The sequence below is a fragment of the Phoenix dactylifera genome, unplaced genomic scaffold (assembly GCF_009389715.1).
Source record: "Phoenix dactylifera cultivar Barhee BC4 unplaced genomic scaffold, palm_55x_up_171113_PBpolish2nd_filt_p 001822F, whole genome shotgun sequence".
NCBI lineage: Eukaryota > Viridiplantae > Streptophyta > Magnoliopsida > Arecales > Arecaceae > Phoenix > Phoenix dactylifera.
The window spans coordinates 60,470-68,589 of record NW_024069115.1 but is presented as its reverse complement, the minus strand read 5'-3'; the positions used below and the strand labels follow the sequence as shown (position 1 = coordinate 68,589).

General features: G+C 40.8%; 1 pseudogene; it reads left to right on the top strand.

The window, feature by feature from the left end:
- The first annotated feature begins 1,526 nt into the window (after positions 1-1,526).
- Positions 1,527-6,941, top strand: LOC103697843 (annotated as a pseudogene).
- Positions 6,942-8,120: the final 1,179 nt, after the last annotated feature.

Here is an 8,120-nt window from a genome sequence, read left to right as displayed (position 1 = left end):
TGGAACCCATCATGAATCCACAGCTCGAAACCACCTCGAAAAATAAAAAGCCGCCTCGTGCTATCATTGAAGACGCCCTAAAGCGCTCAAAACGACTGAACAATTTAAAGCGCCTGATCTGCCGACATGATAGAAATAGCTATTTCCTTCACCCAAGCTCGAAAACGGCTCGAACTCGAAGTCGGGGGTAGTGTTGGGGGGAAAAATGGATCGCTCAAAGCACGTGGTCAATCACTAGCACTTGATGACGAACATGACGACAGCAAGCATACTCTCAGAGCGCCGACCTCAAAAGCGCCCGACCTCAGAGACCCAGTCTCGCATCGACGACCACAAGCTCACGACCGTCGATCTCGGTGCGACCTCGGCAGGCATGGTCTCGGCAGAGTTAAGCCCGATCGACTTAAAGCCAAGCAAGACCAGTTAAAGGGAGAAGCAGACCTCCCACTCCACAAAAATTAAGTCCTCCATATTCGGGATCAAATCCTGCAATCTCCGCCCCAACGGCTGTCAATATTTGAATCCACACGATCTCAGCAGATCGCCAGCTAGCCCAAACTCGGGCCGTTTACAGTAACTCATTGATTCGCGCAATCACGTCCAATCACAGGTAACTGCTGCACCCCTCCTATAAAAAGGAGGAAGAAGCTCAAGGCGGGACCTCTTCTTCCTTCCCGCCATTACTTTTCTCCATTACTTCTCTCCATTAAAAATCCCTCGGACTTAAGCATCGGAGGGCCTGCGCCGGAACCCCCGGCCACAGGCTTCTTGCAAGTCCGCCGGAGTCAGCCGTCAACCGTCGCACCACCAGCCGGAGCTCCTCCCCCTCGGTCTGCGGTCACCCCGGGTCCAACTTCCAGCAACACACGGATTGTGATGGGAAGGGCGGCAACAGCCTCTTTAATTTTAAAAGGTTTCAAAGCGATTAAGTTTCCAAATTGTTTCAAAATGATCATCCAACTTCAAGTTTCCAAGTTATTTCAATGTCATCTTCGGGCTCCAACTAGCTGCTATTGTTAGCCTGCCATTTCAAATGACCAAAATATCCTCACACTCTTTAGACATCTACAATGTATTTTAATAATATGGAAGAACGGGTTTAACGTGCTTTGAGAGTTGTGTGGGACATGTTGGAAGTTGATGGATTTTCTCTATAATGTTTTGAAATTTAAAGGGTCAATTTAAAAAATTTTAAAATAGAAGAAATTTTTGAGACAAGTTCGAAGTTGATGGACTGTCTCCATAATTTTTTTTATAAAAAAATATTGATATTGGATAGGGTCTGACCCTCTTCTTTGTCGGGTCTCTAAAGAGGTGGCAATGATTGGGAGAAATTCGATAATGAACCAAGGCGGCAAAAGCTCTTTTGCAACTGCGATCCACCAATATCCAATTACATCAGCTACGATCCACAATAGTTAACACAATCCTGTCGAGCCGTGGACTTGGAGGTCATCGTCCTTGTCAAGCCCGCTAGTTAAATATCCGGTCGGGCGACTTTCCCTCTAAAGTTCATCGATAAACAAAATAAATGCAAGAGAGAGCCCAGGAAAATGGGTGGAAGTTTTGAGGGATGGGTGTAGGTTCCTGGTTGGACCCTGGCCGTCCAACCCCTCCCATCCATATATACCCATCCCCATGGTGTAGAATCGTGTACGCCCGTCTCTTGTCTCTCTGCCGTCACAGTTTCTATCCGAGTTACCGAGGGAGAGAGAGAGAGAGATATGGAGCTAGTGCTGAGGGTTTGGTAGGTTGGGGTCAAGATGTTGATGAACTGAAAGGGGCGAGGGACCCCACTTCATGTTCATCTCCATCTTTCTCTCCTCCATTCCTCTCTGCCAGATGATCTCCGCTCCTGATTTATTCTTTTGTCATTGTGTCTGTGTTCTGACATGTCTGTAGGCGTAGTTATTGGTGTTGGTGTTAGCTTCCAAATCCATCCATCCGATATCTCTTCCCATTAGTCCACTTCCCTCCAAGATTTGCTGCTGGGTCTCTAAATCTATAGCTAATTTCTTCTTCAGATTGTCAGGAGCAAGGGCAATGCCAGCTCTGGATCCTTCCTCCTAACCTTCAGGTCTAGTGAGGAAAAGAGCCCCAGAAACCCAGTTCTCAGGCAAGTTTCCGGTTATTTAATCTGGCAAAAGCCCGCGTTCTTGGCGTGTCTCCAGTTTATCCTTTTGGATTCGTTGAATCCTGCTTGGAAGCATTAGTGGGTTTCATCACGTCAGCAATACCCAGCAAAAGATGAAGGATCATTCCCTGTTTGATCCGGAAAGTTTTTATCAAATTGTTGCTTTTCTTGTAGCAATTGGGTCTTCTCTATATTTCTTTAATCTTCATGTGGAGCACCCAATCAGCCCATCTTAAGATTCTCTTCTTTTCCCTTATCTGATGCTTTTCTTCCTTATATCTTTCCTCCCTTTCCTCATCCTTCTAGTCAAGTCTCTCCCTTTGCGCCCTCTGCCTTCATGGACAAGTGAGGTGAGACTGCTCTACAACTTGGTCGGGCAGGAGTTCTTGTATTTTTTGGTGAAATTTTTGAGGAATTGTAGCTTGGCTGGTGCTCGCATCATTCGTATCTCATTGACGATGTCTTTGAATAAGAGTTGTGCCCTGGGAGTAGAAAATGTGGAGGAGTTGGAAAAGATGTCACTCTTGGACTTGCCTGACTTGGCCTTAGAGTGTATTCTGGGGAAGCTGTCCCCGGCCGGGTTGTGCAACATGGCGGCCGTGTGTAGCCCTTTGAGGGATAGGTGTAGGAGTGATCACCTCTGGGAGAGGCACATGAAAGAGAAATGGTCGAACGTGATTGGCCGGGCGGCACGCAGAGATTGGCAGTTGTGTTTCCCCTCGCGGAAGGACTTCTCAGGTGGTGTTGTCAGCAGCGCAAAGCAGAAGAGGTGGATTGAGGCTCTCTCTTGCACTTGGGCTCTTTCTTGGCTCAAGTCTAGCATTGAGGCCAGCGGCAAGCCAAGGAGTCTTTTGCCTCATGACAACGTCATGTCTAGGTATCTCTCGCTTGAGGCCAGCGGCAAGCCAAGGAGTCTTTTGCCTCATGACAACGTCATGTCTAGGTATCTCTCGCTTGAGGGTGGCAAATTTTGGTTCCCTGCTCAGGTTTACAATCGCGAGGTACCGATCCGATAATATGTTGCTGTAGTTATAAATGTTTCGTACCTTATATTCATCAGACGATCTGACATCTGATATATTTTTGCGCTGTTCTTCACACTCATATGTTCTTGTTGTGGATTTATAAGTTTGCATGGCAAGGTTCGATGGTCATATTTATGGAGCTGATAATAATATGTGGTTTACTAGAAATAGGACTAGTCTCGCCATTTTCGTGCTTTGGTTTTATTTTTTTAGTCTATTCTAATTTATAACCCTTTCGTTGTGGTGCTTAATATCTGTATCTTTTGTTTTTGTGGATAAGTTACTGAATTTTGATTTAATTTCTGCAGCATGGGCATGTGGGATTCATGTTGTCATGTTATGACGCTGCAATTAGTTATGATTGCCACACAGACACCTTTCGTGCAAGGTATGTCTAAATTAGCCTGGTGTAGATGCAAATGCTTTTTCCATTTGTTTTGATCAATCATGAAAGTAGTTATTTCTCTCTGTGGTATGGAAACATACCACTACTGATATAGTGCTTCTTTGTTTGCCGGAGTTAAATGTATGAGCTGATGGAAACACTTTTTTCTTTTTAATTTTAATGATCAAGGGGGAATATGTATATTGTATAATTTGTTTGAGTGCCTAATATTGCCATTCAACAATATCTTGACTTCAGGTACCCACCGCATGGGCGTCAGACTATAGTCATAGAGGAAGGAGTGCAATGGGAGAGGCTAAGAGCACCACCAGTTGACACTCCTGCACATGATCTTCATATTTCTGATTGTCTGAATGATTTACGCCCAGGCGATCATATCGAGGTTCAGCGGAGAAGTAATGAAGAATTCCCATATGGCGAGTGCATCAACCATTATTTTATTTTATTTTTCAATCTTTTCAGGGTGGTGTGCAGATCTTTTGATGTTCTTTCTCAGACCAATTCTTTGGTTGCTTATGGATAGCTAACCTAGTTCCTGTGGTCATCCTGTCTATTTTGCGTAGACAGCAGAAATGTCATACTGTGAGGTATGTTGAATCTAAATGAACCTGTACAACTAATTAATGTCTGGCTATGCCTGGCAGGCTGGTGGTATGGAGTTGTTGGTCATTTGGAGTCATGTGATGGAAATGAACATTTCTGCCATTGTCATAACAGCGGTAAGGATAATAATAATCTCATTTATGTATTATCTCTGTTTTCCCTAAAGCCGTTGAAAGAGATGGTGATTGTGTGTTGTGCAATATATTGTATATCTTGGAGAAGGTGGAATAAATGTCACATATCTTCAGAATATAATTTTTTTTTCCTGATATACAACATCAAGCTGAAAGATTTTTGTCAGTTGATTACTGATTTAGAAACTAATTAGGAGCTATTGCTCCTAATTTAATCTTTTGGACTGTATTTTTCTTAAATATAATCATTAAACTTTCAAGGATCTAATTGTTCTACTAGCTGATTTGTTACAATTTCTATCAGCTGCTTTAGAATGCTAATTGCTTGCTTCTGTTGTCACTCTTTTAATCCCGTTTAAATGTGTTTCTGAGCCAGATATTGAAATTTTCTGTGAAGCATTGTAATAAAATTCACAGCCAATATTTGTCGTGCCTATAGAAATTGAAGCTAAAGGAATTAATGAGGCTAGATGATTGAGGTAAAAGGCAACACATGATTCATCCATTGCTTGTAAATTTATAGTACATAGGATCAATGTTAGAAATAGAAAAAATAAAGAATGATTTACAAATAAAGTAAACTTTCCTAGACTAAAGAATGCTTTTGAATAATTGCACAATATGCAAGAATCCCTTAGTCATCTTGATTCACCATGATTCTTGGCCAGCATGATTCTTGCCGATAGGAAATATTTTTGAATTCTTGCACAATATGTATGAATCTCTTAGTTATCTTGATTCTCTAGGATTCTTGAACAGCATGATCTTTGCCAATAAGGAATGTTTTTGAATTGTTGCACAATATGAAAGAATCTCTTAGTCAACATGATGCTTCATGATTCTTGGGATGCAATATAAGCAATGATTCTCGCTAATAGTGCCGACCCAAACCATCCGGTTAAGAGTGTATCTACCAGTATCAAGTTGGAACTGGTATGAAAATACTATTCAGGTAGGTATAGCCCTCGAATCAGCCCATAATGAGCTAAACTATACCATACCACATGGTATCGCCCAAAACGAGATGTGTGTATCATACCATACTGACCCATAGTGATCCGTAATGTCCATTTTCAAATGGTACCATGATAAAAAGTGAGTAAAATGGCTTGGGAACTATCTCAGTACGGTATGTACTGCCTATATCATACCTAACTAGTAACGCACGAGTATAGTATCCGGTACTGAGATTATGGGCCTTGTTCCCAACTAACAGTTTCTAAATCCTTTTGCTATTCTAAGTTTGAGACTTAGCAATGCTAAAGCTGTTAAATCGAAGAAAAAAAAAATGCCTCCTTTTTTCCTCGTATTTTCTGATGGCGTATGTTAGATTATTTCAGCTAATCGAATGCTCTGAGATATATAATTTAGTTTTACACTTGATCCCATCTTAGAATTTTTATCTGAGGATTTTATGCTTGAATAAGCCTTGAGATTGAAGTTTGCATGTATAATAGTTACATAGATTTTATCTTTTGTCAATGAATAGTTCCCATGTCCTATTGTCCTAGGATGCCAATATGAGTTGCAATCTGTATTCAGCACAGGATATATGCCTATATCCTGAGGCAAGCTTTTTATGCTCGCAGCACTAACGAAAAGTAGAAGTTTTAGCCCACCTGCTTGGACATTGACTAACTAACAATGTTTCTCTTCAGACAAGCTGTCAATACAGTACCATGCATTAAAGCATACTTGGTTAAATACTCAAGGTATACAACAATGTGTCTAGAAATAGATATTGACTCGAAACAGTTTGGTCTGGTTCTCAGAACCATCTTACTACCGCTAATCCTAACTTAAATAGTCAAAGTTTAGCTGGGATCTGCATATGAACTTTATATGTTAGACCTTTGCAAACTAAACAAAGATTTACAAGGTTTAAGCTATCCTCTGGAACGTAGTACTTGGTGATGATGTATGATTTTGTTTTGAAAGTTTTACTAACTTCTACTCAATGTGAAATCAATATTTATTTTCCTTGAACTTGGTTATTGTTACTGCTGTGCCTTTTTCTTGGGTAAAAAAAAAAGCTCAATCTTTTGTTACTGCTGTGATTTTAGTTCAGCTAAATTTCCTACTATAAAAGACTCAAACTTTTGTCTAACAATGTTGGCAGGCACTGTCATATTAGAGTTCAACCAGTAACACCTGGTTCAAGATGGAGGCAAGCATCAATAAACCGGAAATATCATCAAGAAGAAGGCAATGAAATAGATGGGTTTTTTTTGGAGGAATCAGGAAACTTCGTAGCAAGGATGAAATTGCTAAGTGGAAGCAGATGTGGCCAACTGAAGTCTTGGAATAGGTCCTCATCATCCACACATAACACCACATTGCAAGGCCTCTACTGCTTTCCTCTGCTCAAGTTCTCTCTCCATCGGAATCTTTATCACGAAACTTTCAACTCTCTCTGTCAATTGTTTAATTTTAGGATTCATAGATGGGGTAGCTGGACATAGCTTATGTTTTATTTGGCTATGATTGGATGTCATGCTTCTTTTATTTTTTCCTTTTTGGTTGATGGGAAGTCAGAGTCAATTCATGGAACCCAGGCGTCGCAGAAACACTGCTTTAATTGTAGAACGAAAACAAATCAATTGTAAATTACATATTTAGCTTTTATCACCACTTTTGTATCCCAAGATTGTCATTATCATTTTTCATCTTTTTGACAACCTTTGATCGTATAATTGTAGCATCGCACCTTGCCTCGTCATTTCAGGATTTATTTCTTTTCATATACTTCTATATTTATTAAATCCATGCAGAGTTATGGAGTTGCGTGCTAGCAGCACTATTAATTCTTTCATTTTTATTAAAGATTGAAGAACCAAATTTTTTTTCCGCGATTTTATTCACGTACAAGATGGATATATATACAAGCTAATAAGCTATTGGGTCAAAAAGGAAAGCAATATACAGCTATTTGGATACAATAAAAAGGAAGAAACGTGAAGATATTAGGTCAATCGTGGATAAAAGGAAACAAGTACGATGAAATGCCAAAATTGCAATGTCAACTTATAATGCTGAAATCGATATGTTTAGTGAAATGGCAGTCAATTTGATATGTTTTGCTATGCTTATGGAGATACATACATACATCAAGTTAAATTTGGAAAAATAAATGATCCACTTAATTTTACAAGTTCTCAAAGCCATAGATTGATGTTCCCCTTTAGGCAAAGGAACAAAAAATGGTGATTGTTTTCTTAGATTTCTAAGAAATGGGGCTATAGGGCAGCTGCTGCTGAAGAGAGCTAGTGAAGAGAGGGAAGGAGACCTTACCCAGGAGTGGACTTGAGGTAGTGCAACACTCAAAATATAGCTTGTGAGAATAGGCCTAAATGAGCTGAAGCGGTTGAACTTCCCGGCTCACGCGGAGAGTTAGAACGGCCGTCAGCCATCTCGTGATGCTTATCTGCCTACGATCCTCGCGGGCGATACAACTGCCCTTACCTATAAAACCCCTCTCCCTCACCCCTTTAAGAGCACCGAGCCTTCTCCTCTCTCTCCCCCCTCTCTCTCTCCAAAGCTCTCCTCCTCTTCGGGTGGGACAGTGTGGCCATCCTGGCCAAGCACCACTTGAAATTTTCTTACTGGCACAACCTCATTTTTTGTTCTCAGCCCTATCTGCCGAGGCTCCTTCTTCCTACTTTGAGCTTCCGCTGTTAATCATAACTAATAACATGCTAAGATTTAGAATTACAACAATAGTGTATTCAAGTTTGAGAGATATAACCCTACGGAAGAATATTGAATATGTCTTCAATCACCTGCAATAATAGCGGTTGGATCTTTTCCTTCCTTGCTCC